The sequence below is a fragment of the Cervus canadensis genome, chromosome 13 (genome assembly GCF_019320065.1).
Source record: "Cervus canadensis isolate Bull #8, Minnesota chromosome 13, ASM1932006v1, whole genome shotgun sequence".
NCBI lineage: Eukaryota > Metazoa > Chordata > Mammalia > Artiodactyla > Cervidae > Cervus > Cervus canadensis.
The window spans coordinates 20648924-20662293 of record NC_057398.1 but is presented as its reverse complement, the minus strand read 5'-3'; the positions used below and the strand labels follow the sequence as shown (position 1 = coordinate 20662293).

Below are 13370 nucleotides of genomic sequence, written 5' to 3'. Positions count from 1 at the left end.
TCCAGACCTGTAGCACTCCAAGCTTTCCACTGCTGGATAAAAAATCCTCTCTTACATAAGACTCTATAGAGTACCTAGGTGGCCAGTGACTCTCTTCCTTTACCTGGGGCAGGAAGTGTTTGTTCTCCAGTTGGTAAGTCCTCAGACTCCTTATAGAAACACACCTCAATATTTTAGAGTTAAGATATTCTCCTTTTGGGCTTCCCTGGTAGTCCAGTGGTTAAAAATCTGCCTTCCAAAGCAGGGGACGTGGGTTCAATCTCTGGGTGGAGAACTAAGATCCCACATGCCACAGGGCAACTAAGGCTGCAGTCTGCAACTACTGAGCCTGTGCAACTAAGAGCTGATGCGGCCAAATAAATAAATATTTTCAAAAATAAAGATACTCTTCCTGGATGGTAACACACATACGTGATTCAAACTCACTTAAACTCTTCAAATAGGGGGAAGTGTCATGCCACTTAGCCGCCTTCTTCTCTCCCGGCTTCACAGCCCCAATCCCATTTATGTTTCCTTGTGCAATTTCCTTCCCTCAGTCACTTTGGGAAGTAGTAAGGGCACAGGGGAAAGGAAATAGGAATTGAAATCTGGATTTAGTTTTAACATCGCCACTTCTCAGCCATGTGCCTTTGGAAAACCATCATTCCAACTTTATCAGCCCCAGTCTCCTCATTTTTAAAATAAAGTCTAAAAAGTACCAAAGAAAGGCAATGTCAAAGAATGCTCAAACTACCGCACAATTGCACTCATCTCACATGCTAGTAAAGTAATGTTCAAAATTCTCCAAGCCAGGCTTCAGCAGTATGTGAACCGTGAACTTCCAGATGTTCAAGCTGGTTTTAGAAAAGGCAGAGGAACCAGAGATCAAATTTTCAACATCCGCTGGATCTTCAAAAAAAGCAAGAGAGTTCCAGAAAAACATCTATTTCTGCTTTATTGACTATGCCAAAGCCCTTGACTATGTGGATCACAATAAACTGTGGAAAATTCTGAAAGAGATGGGAGTACCAGACCACCTCACCTGCCTCTTGAGAAACCTGTATGCAGGTCAGGAAGCAACAGTTAGAACTGGACATGGAAAAATAGACTGGTTCCAAATAGGGAAAGGAGTACGTCAAAGCTGTATATTGTCACCATGCTTATTTAACTTTTATGCAGAGTACATCATGAGAAACGATGGGCTGGATGAAGCACAAGCTGGAATCAATCAAGCTGGAATTGCCAGTAGATATATCAATAACCTCAGATATGCAGATAATACCACCCTTATGGCAGAAAGCAAAGAACTAAAGAGCCTCTTGAAACAGGAGAGTGAAAAAGTTGGCTTAAAACTCAACATTCAGAAAACTAAGATCATGACATCTGGTCCCATCACTTCATGGTAAATGAATGGGGAAACAGTGGAAACAGTGACAGACTTTATTTTTGGGGGCTCCGAAATCACTACAGATGGTGACTGCAGCCATGAAATTAAAAGACGCTTGCTCCTTGGAAGAAAAGTTATGACCAATCTAGACAGCATAATAAAAAGCAGAGACATTACTTTGCCAACAAATGTCCGTCTAGTCAAGGCTATGGTTTTTCCAGTAGTCATGTCTGGATGTGAGAGTTGGACTATAAAGAAAGCTGAGCACTGAAGAATTGATGCTTTTGAACTGTGGTGTTGGAAAAGACTCTTGAGAGTCCTTTGGACTGCAAGGAGATCCAACCAGTCCATCCTAAAGGAAATCAGTTCAGTTCAGTTGCTCGGTCATGTCTGACTCTCAGCGACCCCATGAACCGCAGCACGCCAGGCCTCCCTGTCCAACAGTCCTGAATAATCATTGGAAGGTCTGATGTTGAAGCTGAAACTCTGATACTTTGGCAACCTGATGCAAAGAACTGACTCATTTGAAAAGACCCTGATGCTGGGAAAGATTGAAGGCGAGAGGAGAAAGGGACTACAAAGGATGAGATGGTTAGATGGCATCACCGACTCAATGGACATGAATTTGAGTAAACTCTGGGAGTTGGTGATGGACAGGGAAGCCTGGAGTGCAGCAGGAAATGGGTCGCAAAGAGTCAGACACGACTGAGAGACTGAACTGAACTGCACTGAAAAAGTACCTCTCAGGGCTGTGATGCAGATAGACTGAAATCATATATGGCAAAACACAACAGTGCCTGTTAAATAGAGGTTTGCCATAAGTCTCTGCCTCTCTGTATTCCAGGTTCCTTACCTGCTGTTAAAGGTGTGACAATCTAAACTGTAGGCAAAGCTCATGAGTACGATACAATATGATGGTTAAGGGCTCAGGCTTTGCAGCGTGAATCGGATTCAAGTCCCAGAGCCTCCCCTGAATAACTGTGAGACTTCAAGTAGGATACTTAACCACTCAGGCTGAGTGTTCTTATTTGTTAAGTGATTGTATAATAATGAATATCTTCACAAGGTTGTTGTAGAATGAGTAAGACAATGTACTTTTCATGGCATGTAGGAGGTGCTCAATGACTATTTGATGCCAGATGAGTGCACGAGCTAGGAAAAGCACTTGGCACAGTGCCTGCACATAGGAAGTGTCCACCAGTGCTTATTGCCAGTGTTCTCGTGTAAAAGGTCATAGCAGGAGAGTTCCCTTCTGGGCTGCTCAGGTGTAAATTCTTAGGTTCTCTTATCATAGTAGTTCATAGCTTTTATCTTAGCTGATCTTTATTATTGGCTTCAAATCTAATCTTGGGTTATTGCTTTTAATTTTTCTCCTGATCTCTCTCTCATCATCATAATCCCCATAGCTTGTCTTCCCCCAAGACAGGCATCCTTGGTTCTTTATTTATATCACCCAGTGGTATTGGCAGAGTTTGTCCATTTAGGGGCAATGAAAGTGAGTCCAGAAAAGGTAAGAGATTTCACCAAACTCACACAGTGTCAGTATCAGTCATCAAGTAGCAAAAAATCAATTACAGGACTTCTAGTCAAGGCTTTGTTCAGAAAAGCATACTGGTTCATAAAAAACATGTGATATATTTAATACAGGGCTTCCCAGGCAGTGTTAGTGGTAACGAATCCACCTGCCAATGCAGGAGATATGAGACACAGGTGTGATTCCTGGGTCGGGAAGATGCTCTGGAGGAGGACATGGCATTCCACTCTAGTATCCTTGCCTGGAGAATCCCATGGACAGAGGAGTCTGGCGGGCTACAGTCCATGGGGTGGCAAAGAGTCAGATGCGACTAAAGCAATTTAGCACGCATGCAAGCATATTTAATACAAAATTGCAATTATTTAAATACCCATTCCATAAACTTCAAAGTTATCAGTCACTGTAAATAGGCTCATTGAACTTGACATATATATAGGAATACATATTCATAAAAATAGAAACTCAAAGATTAACTTCTGTATTTCCTCCTTGTCTCATTTGTCAGTCAGTAAAGGTGCATACCATTTTGCTGGTTCTACTCCTCTGCCCACTGTTCCACATATAGAAATAGCCCATGTGTGCACAGCATGAGTGCATACACGTATTTTCATGGTTCTCACATTCTTGTTCTCTCGGCCTGGAATAAGTGACTGCAGATATAGCCAAGATCCCCAGGAGTGCTGTTCTAATGCTGAATTTAGCACATCAGGACAATTTCCATAGGAGCCGCTTTTGATGCCAAAAAACAAAGCTCAGACTTCAGTTTCTGGAGGACACTGAAGGACACGATGAGCTGATGGAGAAGTTTCTTTTCTAAGAATAAATGTCTGTAGTCATCGAAAGGGAGATGGCCAAAGTTCATTTTTTTCTGGGAGCCGTCCATATGTGAATATTATAGATTCTCTGCATGCTGAGAAAATACTTACTGCCTTGTTCAACATTGCTTCTGTGATATAACTTCCGTACAAACCTCCTAAGAATGCTTCTTTTTTCACTAAGGATGCAATACTCTGTGATCCATGACATCATGACACTGTGACACCATGTCCTAGTGCTGGTCCAAATGTTATTCACTAGATGGATGATGTCACTGAATGAACCTGACTGGGGTATATAGCCTCACCCCGGGAGGATTTTTAAAAATTATTTCCTTCATTCAGTAAATGATATTTTAGACACATATGATTCATTATTCACTGTAATAAGAATATTTTCTCCTGTATGAGCTGGCTTTCCACAGTTTATCTAATAAAGCTGCTAAGTCCCAGGACTATGTGGAAGATAAAAACCCCAAGAAAACCCCAGTTCCTATTTAATAACCAAGAAATGGGTGAGAAGCTGAGTACTTCATTTATCCTGTCTTTACTATGTGCCACACACTGTCTTAGGTGTTAAGTGCAGGCCACAGGAAGTGACCAAGTAAGTTTGGTCTTTATCCCCTTGGAGTTTACTACAAACAAGGTAACAGGCAACTCCAACGATCAGCGCTAGGAGAGGATGGCAGTAAGAAACAGATGAAGCACACAGCAGAGGTGCCCAACCTAGTCAGGGAAGTCTTCCCAGCAAAGAGAGAAGTCTCATTGAAGACCACATGAAGGAAGACTCACATTCAGGAAGGATGTGAGTCAGTTAGCCTGGAAGAAGGGAAGGAAGAGCAGGAGAGTAGGTGTTCCCAGCAAAAGGATGGATATGATAAGGGCTCAGAGTTGAAGGAGGATCTGCACATTTAGTACATAATCAGTAGGTTTTACGTTCAGTGTGGTTGGAGCCTAGAATGCACAAAAGGAGTTGCTAAGACTGAATTTTTGTATCCCTCCAAAATTCGTATGTTGAAACCTAATTCCCAGACTGAATATTTGTGGAGACTTTGGAGGAGGGGTGATTAGGTCAAGAGAGCAGAGTCCTCATAAATGAAATTAGTGTCCATATAAAAAAGACCCTAGAGAGATCCCATGCCCTTTGTGAAGACACAGGTGAGAAGATGTGAGAAGATAGCTATCTATGAACCGGGAGGCAGGCCCTCCCCATACCCTGAACCTGCCAGCACCTCAGCCTTCGGCTTGACAGCCTCCAAAACTATGAGAAATAAATTGCTGTTGTTTATAAGCTAGCCAGTCTATGGTATCACATCATAGCAGCTTGAGTGGATAAAGACAGCAGTGATGAGGGCTGAGACTGAAGAGACTCTCCTAGCTGTCTCCGCCAGCATGCAGAGCAGAGCATAGCCCCAGCTGTCCCTAGCATCCAGATTGTTTGCACACAATGTGGCAGACATGTGCTACTACTGCCTGCCTGCCTCCTTTCCTCCAGCTTCTGCTAATAAATCATTAGTTTTTCTATGATAAGCTTCCCTGCCCCCTCTCAGCTTATATAGCATGTATAGGACTGATCCCATCCCTGTTCTGAGAATGGACACAAAATTCATACCTGACAGAGTCCTGCAGCTCCCTGCCTGAAAAGATTAATTTGGCAGTTAGCACATGTCCAGGGACATGTCCACAAAGCATGCTCCCAGAGCTTATGCTTGAACTGCTGGGAAATAAGTCTCCCCACTGGATTGACTGAGATGATAGAATAGCAACCTGGAGCTGCAGGCAGCCATCGGTCCACCATTCATTCAATCTGTAACAGTTTCTTGGATAACTAGTATGTGCCTCATGTTGTTGTAGACATTAGGGACACAGGAATAAGGATATAATTCTGCTTTTTAGGTTTTCACTATCAACTGGAAAGGCAGACAAAATAATCGCCTTAGATGAAAGTGATAAATATCACATAGCTTCTTATATGATCACTGAAGGGCAACCAACTCAAGCAAATCTTCTTAGGAGGAAGAAAAAAACTCATTAAACCTTATTGGATAATTAGGACTTAATCAGGCAAATTGAGGCATGGGGGTGGTTCCAGAAGAGGAATCAGTAAGTTCAAAGGCATGGAGGGGAGGCCCAGCTGGACAGGCTCTGGTGACACACCATATTCAATTAGACAGGAAGATAATGCCCTTTCAAGGGAGTGTATGTACCAATATACTTGTCTCGGACAGTGAATATGAGTCACGAGCTCCTGAGAAAAGTCTGCAGGGACTCAATGTGTGGTGGGTGGTATTATTTGTTTATATGTTGCTTCTTTCCTGAAGATTTGTATATGTTTTGATTTATGTGTTATCAGCATACAAGTCATAATGAAAATCATGGACATGATAACATTATCAAGGAACAGCACAGACTTTAAAATAAAAAATAAGATGAAGAATTAAGGGTAAAAGGCAAAGAAAGAGAAGTTCATGAAGACTAAGAAGGCAGAGTTGGAACAGCATCAAGGAAACCAAGGCATCAAGACATAGGAAGAGGTAAAGAAAATAAAATCAGTAAGAGATCAAGTTACATAGGAACTTGAAAGTATCCATGGGATTCCATAGGGTTCGTGGAATGGTGAGAAAAGGGGTAGAACATTAAAGAGGGTTGTTGATTAGCTGGCTGCTTGGTTGGTATAAAATGGGAGACACTTGAACATGTTTTTCCCTATGGTGGACTGGAAAGCCAGTGTAAAAGAGAAGCTAAAGAGATGGGGGAACAAGGAAAATGAGTGATGGATGTGGTCCCTTAGGAGGCCATAGAGGGATGGAGCTCATAGCCCAGGAGAAGGGATTACTTGGGTCAGGAAGTACACTTCTGCCACTGAGAAGGGCAGGAGGCAGCAAGGGACGTATAAATGCCCAGGTGGGTGCTAGACACGGCTGATGGGGGACATATGCATACTAATTATGTTAAAGAAATTGATCTTATCCTTCAGATTCTATTAAAACATGTTAATGAGACGCCCACAATTTCCAAAGCTAAAAATGACTGAGCTGATGGTGCTGGGTTTCAGGAAGCTGAGGATGTAACACACAGTCACTCGTGGTAGGTTTTTTTTTCCCTATTCTATTGGAAACACAGCCTGACTTGTTCTTGATTCAATTTAATTTCTGTCAAGCTGTAGCCTGTGGGTCACACCTATTTTAAGAAATTTCATTTTCCTTAGTGCCAGGCTCTTGTGTCTTTGCTCCTCAAAAGTCAGCAGCAGTTAGAAAAGTTCCAATCGATAACCTTTTGGAAATAGATATTTAAGATGAGTCTGTATGGAATCGCTACCTTTAAGACATCTTTTTCAGAAACAATCTTTCCTCCTACCAATATCATACTATATGTGCACCCATCCAAAAAGGATCCTTCAAGTTTAGGTCACAGAAAATCACAATTTGGGTTTCCCTAGTGGTTCAGTGGTAAAGAATTTGCCTGCCAATGCAGGAAACACGGGTTTGATCCCTGATCCAGGAAGAGGTCACATGCTGCAGAACAACTAAGCCTGGGTGCCCCAGCTGTTGAGTCTCTGCTCTAGAGCCCAGGAGCCACAACTACTGAGCCGGCACACCCTAGAGCCCCTGCTCCGCAACAAGAGAAGCCAGCACCATGAGAAGCCGATACATCCAAACTAGAGAGGAGCCCAGCTTGCTGCAGCTGGAGAAAAGCCCACGCAGCAAAGAAGACCCAGTACAGCCAAAACATAAATAAATAAATAAATAAAATTATTTTAAAAAATAAAATCACAATTTGATAAAGCCTACTTGATGACATGTGAAATCTATTTCATAAATAAAGTACTCATTCCCAAGTAAGACATGGAGCAAATTCAATGCCGGGTAAAAAGCTGTTCAGCAAGGGGAGAACTCCCAGTAGATAAGGAATCAATTACTGACAGCTATCCCTCCCACCCATTCATTTTATAGCACAGAAACTGCAGCCCAGAGTGCCATATGGTTTGCCCAGAATTCAGGTCTCCTGGCTCCCCACCCACGGTTCATCCCTCTTCTCATCACATCTGTTTTTCCTGCTGGGCAGCAAACATTATTGGACCAGAGACCTCTTTCATCTTGTTCACTTAGGCGCCCCCCAGCATAGAGGTACCCATCAGAAATACCTGTTAGTAAGTTAACCACACTTAGGGTGGACCGCTGCTGATCCTTTGTGAGGTTTTATAAAGAACTGAACATCAGAGTAAAAGATCTCAACAGGGGGAAAAAAAAAATCACCATTATATAAACATATGGTTTAGAAACTCTGAAAATACCAGAAACTCCAGACATGATTTTCAGGGTGGCAAGTCTCGGGAACAGCAGCTCAAGGTAAGGATCCGCGCCAGGGCTTCATTTGCCATCGGGTTGGCAGGCCCCACGCCCCTGGTCAACTCTATAGCTCAAGAATAAGAAGTTTCCACCGCTGTCTCTAAGTCAGCTTTCACCAGTTTGAATCCACCTTAAATATTTAACAGGCTCTCTCCCTCCCTCAAACACTGTAAGTGCTAAGCCTCCTTTGATCTTCCCATAACCAAACCTGCCTAAAATTTTTATCTTTGCTGAAATCACATGTCCTTTTGCACATTAGCAATGCACTCTATCCCACAGGGGACAGCCCCTGCCAGAGTATGCAGGTCCTTGGAGGAGTTAGGACTTGAAAGGGGCGTTAGCCACAGTTAAAGCTTGTTTTTTCAAACAAGACCCTGTGAGTTTCCCCTTCTGCTGAAAACCATGTGCCGGCTTGAAAACTTTCTACTCTGGTTAAGTCCAACTGTTTCTCAAATGAATCTTCTAAAAGGGTCTCTAGTGGGAACTGTATTCCCTCTCAGCATTCTTCAGTTTGAGTTTGCTTTGTGTTAATTGGTTAATGGTGAAAGTAAGTACTTACATCTTTTGCCCCTAAATCAGGAGTTGCTGCTGCTGCTTCTGCTATATTCCAACATGACAGCCTGCAGTTCCTCACAACTGGCAGACACTGTAAGCTGTGATGCCACGTCAGCTGCCCAGAACCTTTCTGCTTCAGCAACAGTTTCCTGACGGAATGATTTGCATGTAGATCCTGAGGCTGGAAACATGATCTGACCACCATATTGAGAAGGTCTGGGTAAAAGAGGTCACTACCTCTTTTACAACAGAATTACAGAAAGAAATTGAGGACCCTTTCATGTATCTAAATGAGAATTCCAAAAGAAAGCTAAATATTATGATGACTTTCTAAACAATCATGACAGCAAGTTAATAACTGACCAAAAAAATTCAAGTGAAAAAAGTAAAATTTAGACTTGTAGACAGCATCATAGATTTTAGAAAGTTAAAAAATTATGAGCCTGAGCTGAAAAAAATTGTGAGCTTGGAATGGCAGAAAACTGAAAAAGTAAATGCTCATAAATAGATTTTTTAATGGATTATGAGACATTTAAGTTGTGGAATATTCAGATATCTAATGACAAATAATGAATTAGAGATATACCAGTTGATTTGAAGGGGTTTCTATGAAACATTAATGAGCCAAAATAAAAAAGGTATAATGTTACTTTGTTTGGGGTTTCTATGACATATAATGAGTGAAAAGTATAATACTATCCCCTATGCTATTATATATGCATATATATGATGATATGTGGTTATATATAACTATATATCTATATAGATAAAAGTATACAAAAGATATATACCCAGCTGTTAACAATACTTGCTTTGTTTGAGGGGGAAGTGATACATGGACAATGACCAGAGATGGATGTGGTTTTTTTAAAAGGCTTCACAATAAACAGTATTTATTACATCCCATGTATATAAAAGTATCTGTACGTAAATGGCATGTATTGAGAAGTGTGTGGAAGTTAACAAAAGTGTTAATTAGATATCTTAGGGTGGTGGGCTTCTAGATGATTTTTATTTTATTCTCTATAATTTTACATGTATCTATCTTTTTCAAAGAAAAATTTTCTTTATATAATCAGAACAAACAATAAAACTGCTTCTGTTATGTAGAAATTATTGACAAGTGGTAACTTGCCTGAGCTCTTCTGTTTCTGAAGCCCTCTGCTGAATCTTAAATAGATTTGGGTTTTTTCCTTCATGTTCCAAATACACTCAAGAATTCTGAAGATGTTCTTGTGCTTATCTGGAACAGACAGGCCATGCCAAAGAGAAATGTAAAACACTATTGTAGCCCAGACCTCACTGGCCCTCCTCTCCTTTGAGATGGATCGCAGAGGGGGCTCATATCTTCACACCTTCCCGTGATGTGTGGTGCAGAGTGAGGGGGCTCTGTGGCACGTGCACACACACAGGTGTGACAGAGCTGTAACCCATGCTGCCTCAGACCGTTCCTCTAGGGGTGACTCAGGAATCATCTGGGAAAATGCCAACTGAGGCAAAGGGAGTTGGAACTGACCAGTCAATCCCTGCTTTCAGCAACAAAGCCAGAAATTGAGAAATAAGCTCTTATTGATCAGTGACCAAACAACCAACATATCTTATATAATTAAACTACAGGCAAGGTCAGTAGGTATTCACTGGCCACATTTTCTGAATTAAAATGAAATTAGGTATGTGAATGCACTTGGATGTAAAATTATTTATATGGAAACACCACAGAGTTTTTTTTTTTTATTTGGTACAATCATAGAAAATTCAAGATGTCCCATCACGATAAAGACTCTGTATTAAGTAGGTATGTGTATGAATCAGAAAGTATATACTGTGTGTATATATTCACTACTCTGGAATGGGGGAAGCTCCCAATTTTAAACTTAAATGAGAAAAAGACCTGATTTAGATAAAATATTTTAATTATAGAAATATTTTGAAAATAACTTTTTAAAAATAAATATTGTTCCTTACTTTCAATTACAAAAATAATCCAAAGTAGAGGCCAAAAAACTTTAACCTAAAATGATCTTGAATTAACCTCATCATTTTAGATAGAAATAATTAGAGATGAGAGAGGTTAAATAACTTGCCCAAGGTCACACCGTAGAACTTAGGACTCTGGCTCTCAGAGATCATCTCACAACACCATGCTGCAAATATTAACAATAGATCATACATAACCTGATTTGTCATAACTAGAGAAGACACCCATAATTACCATATTCTTGCTTTATATGCAAAGAACACCTCCTTAGATTTATGCAAAGAATACTTAAATACGACCTGCATTTGCCATCTTGTCTTGTGATTAGTTTAGGCTCCGTTATCTTGTTACTAATCACTCACCTAGACAAATGAAGGCTACAAACAAAAATCTGTAAAAAACAAATGTAAATAAATGCCAAATGTGTGATGTCAGCTACAAGAGATCAGGAGAGGAAAATAAACCTAAGGTAATTTCAAGGATGAGAAGAAAAGGAATCAATGCAAAAAGAGATAGGAAAGAATATTCAAAATACAAGGTTTCTTGTTTGAGAACACATCTACTGCTCAGGCTATTATGGACGATACTGGCCTTAGTTTACATGGGACTTGTGACTCTGATCTAAAGACAATCTAGCAGTCTCATTTTCCACACACTTCCCTCACTTAAAAAGAGATACATTAGGAAAATATGCAAAAAGTATACATACATATTTTCACAAACTAGCATTTTCCTTGGCTCAGACATCTCCCGTAAATTGAAAAGGTTTAGACCTGTGCGTATGTAACTAAACAACTGAATAAAAAGGAGAAAATGCAATGATTGCTATGTTCCCAAATACATACTTTCTCATAGGCGCCTACTTCAGTTTCACTAGCAGATTCAAGAAATTAACTCAGATGTTGGTGAACCAAAACAGACAGCAGAACACAATATGCACAAATGTTTCCTCTTGAAAGAATTCTAAGCTCCATCCCTTAAATTAAATTACTTCTAACAACAGTCCGGGCTCAGTGTTTACCCACCATAAGGCCAAGTTGCTATTGTTCAGTCCTAAGTCATGTCCGAGTCTTCGGAACCCCGTGAACTACAGCACACCAGGCTTCCCTGTCCTTCACGGTCTCCTGGAGTTTGCTCAAACTCATGTCCAAGGCTAAATTATGAGAAGGGAAAACATCTTAAACTCCCCAGGAGAGATTAAGCAAAGGGTTTTTGAGCAGAGGCAGTATACTACAATGGTTATGTGTGTGGGCTCTAAAGCCACACTACCAAGCTAAGGTCCTGGCTATGCCACTCTCTAACCCCATTGATATCAGGTAAGTCATTGAATAGCTCTGGGCCTCAGTTTTCTTATCTGTAAAATGGGGTTAATAGTAACTCCCTCAGGGGTTGTTGTGAATAGATATTAAAGTATTACAGCTAAAAGCATTTAGATTAATTTTACACAATCCATGCAGCTGCCTTAAGGAGTAGTTCCTATTATTGCTCTTCATTCTTTCTTTTTTTTTTTTTTGGCCCATTTTAAGCTTTATTTTTTTCTTTTTATTATTGATTCAAAGGAGTTCTAATTCTGGATCTGAGTCCTTTGTTAGAGAGATTTATTAGGAATATTTTCTCCCACTCTATGGCTTGCCTTTTCATTTAACTGTCCTTTTTTAAGGTCTTTTTTTATCAAAGTATAGTTGATTTACTATGTTGAGTTAGTTGAGATTTACTATGTTGTATATTTACTATGTATTTACTATGTTGATTTACTTTGTTGTGTTAGTTTCTGGTGTACAGCTAAGTGATTCATATATATACAAATATAATTCCAAGCTCCTAATTTATCCCTCCTCCCTCTTAACTGTCTTTTAATAAGCAGAAACTTTCACTTTTGATAAAGTCCAATTTATCAATTTTTCTTTCTTTTGAAGTTAGTGCTTTGGGGATCTCATGAAAGAAATCTTTGCCTGCCCCAAAGTTATGAATATATTCTCCAATGTTTTCTTCTAGACGCTTCACAGTTTCAGCTTTCACAGTTAGGTCCATGATCCACCTTGATTTTGGGGGGCATGGGGGTGAACTTGGTAATAGCCAGATAGGAGACACGCACAGAACGAGGTGTGGAGGAAGGCCCAGGGAGCTCGCATGCCTTCTCCCCGCGTGCCACTCTCCCCGTATACCCATGTCTCCATGTGTCACTGACGCAGAAGTTCTGCTCCTTTCTTTACAAATGAGAAAACTAAAACTCACGGAGAATGAGCAGTTTGCTCAAAAGTCCCACAGCCAGCAAGGATAACCCAGACTTTGAATCCAGGCCTACAAACGTTTCATCATTGTTTATACTGCCTCCCAAGTCAGCAGTTCAAAAACACACAACACAGAGATGGAGAAAACCAACATGGTTACCAGGCGATGGGGGCGGGGAGGGGGGTGAAAACTGGGAGATTGGGATTGACATGTATACACTACTATGTATAAAATAGATAACTAATAAGAACCTATTGTATAACACAGGGAACTCTATTCAATATTCCGTAATGACCTATATGGGAAAAGAATAGAGAAAAAGAGTGACATGTGATGTGTATAACTGATTCACTTTGCCGTACACATGAAACTAACACAACATTGTAAGCCAAATACATGCCAATAAAAAATTTTCAAAATAAAAAAACAGACAACATAGATCCTTTTGTTGTTATTGTTCATTCATTCATTCATATATTCATTCACTGGAGAGCTTGGTGTGTGCCAGGCTCTGTACCTGGCGATGGGGATCTAGCCATGA

The 13370-nt window shown here is 40.5% G+C and overlaps 1 protein-coding gene across 1 annotated transcript in view; it reads right to left on the bottom strand.

The window, feature by feature from the left end:
• Positions 1-8728, bottom strand: part of SEC16B (SEC16 homolog B, endoplasmic reticulum export factor) — a 63462-nt gene extending 54734 nt beyond the window's left edge. The window contains exon 1 of the mRNA XM_043485678.1: positions 8624-8728. The gene's annotated coding sequence lies outside the window, so the exon portion shown is untranslated. The remainder of the gene's footprint in view (positions 1-8623) is intronic.
• Positions 8729-13370: the final 4642 nt, after the last annotated feature.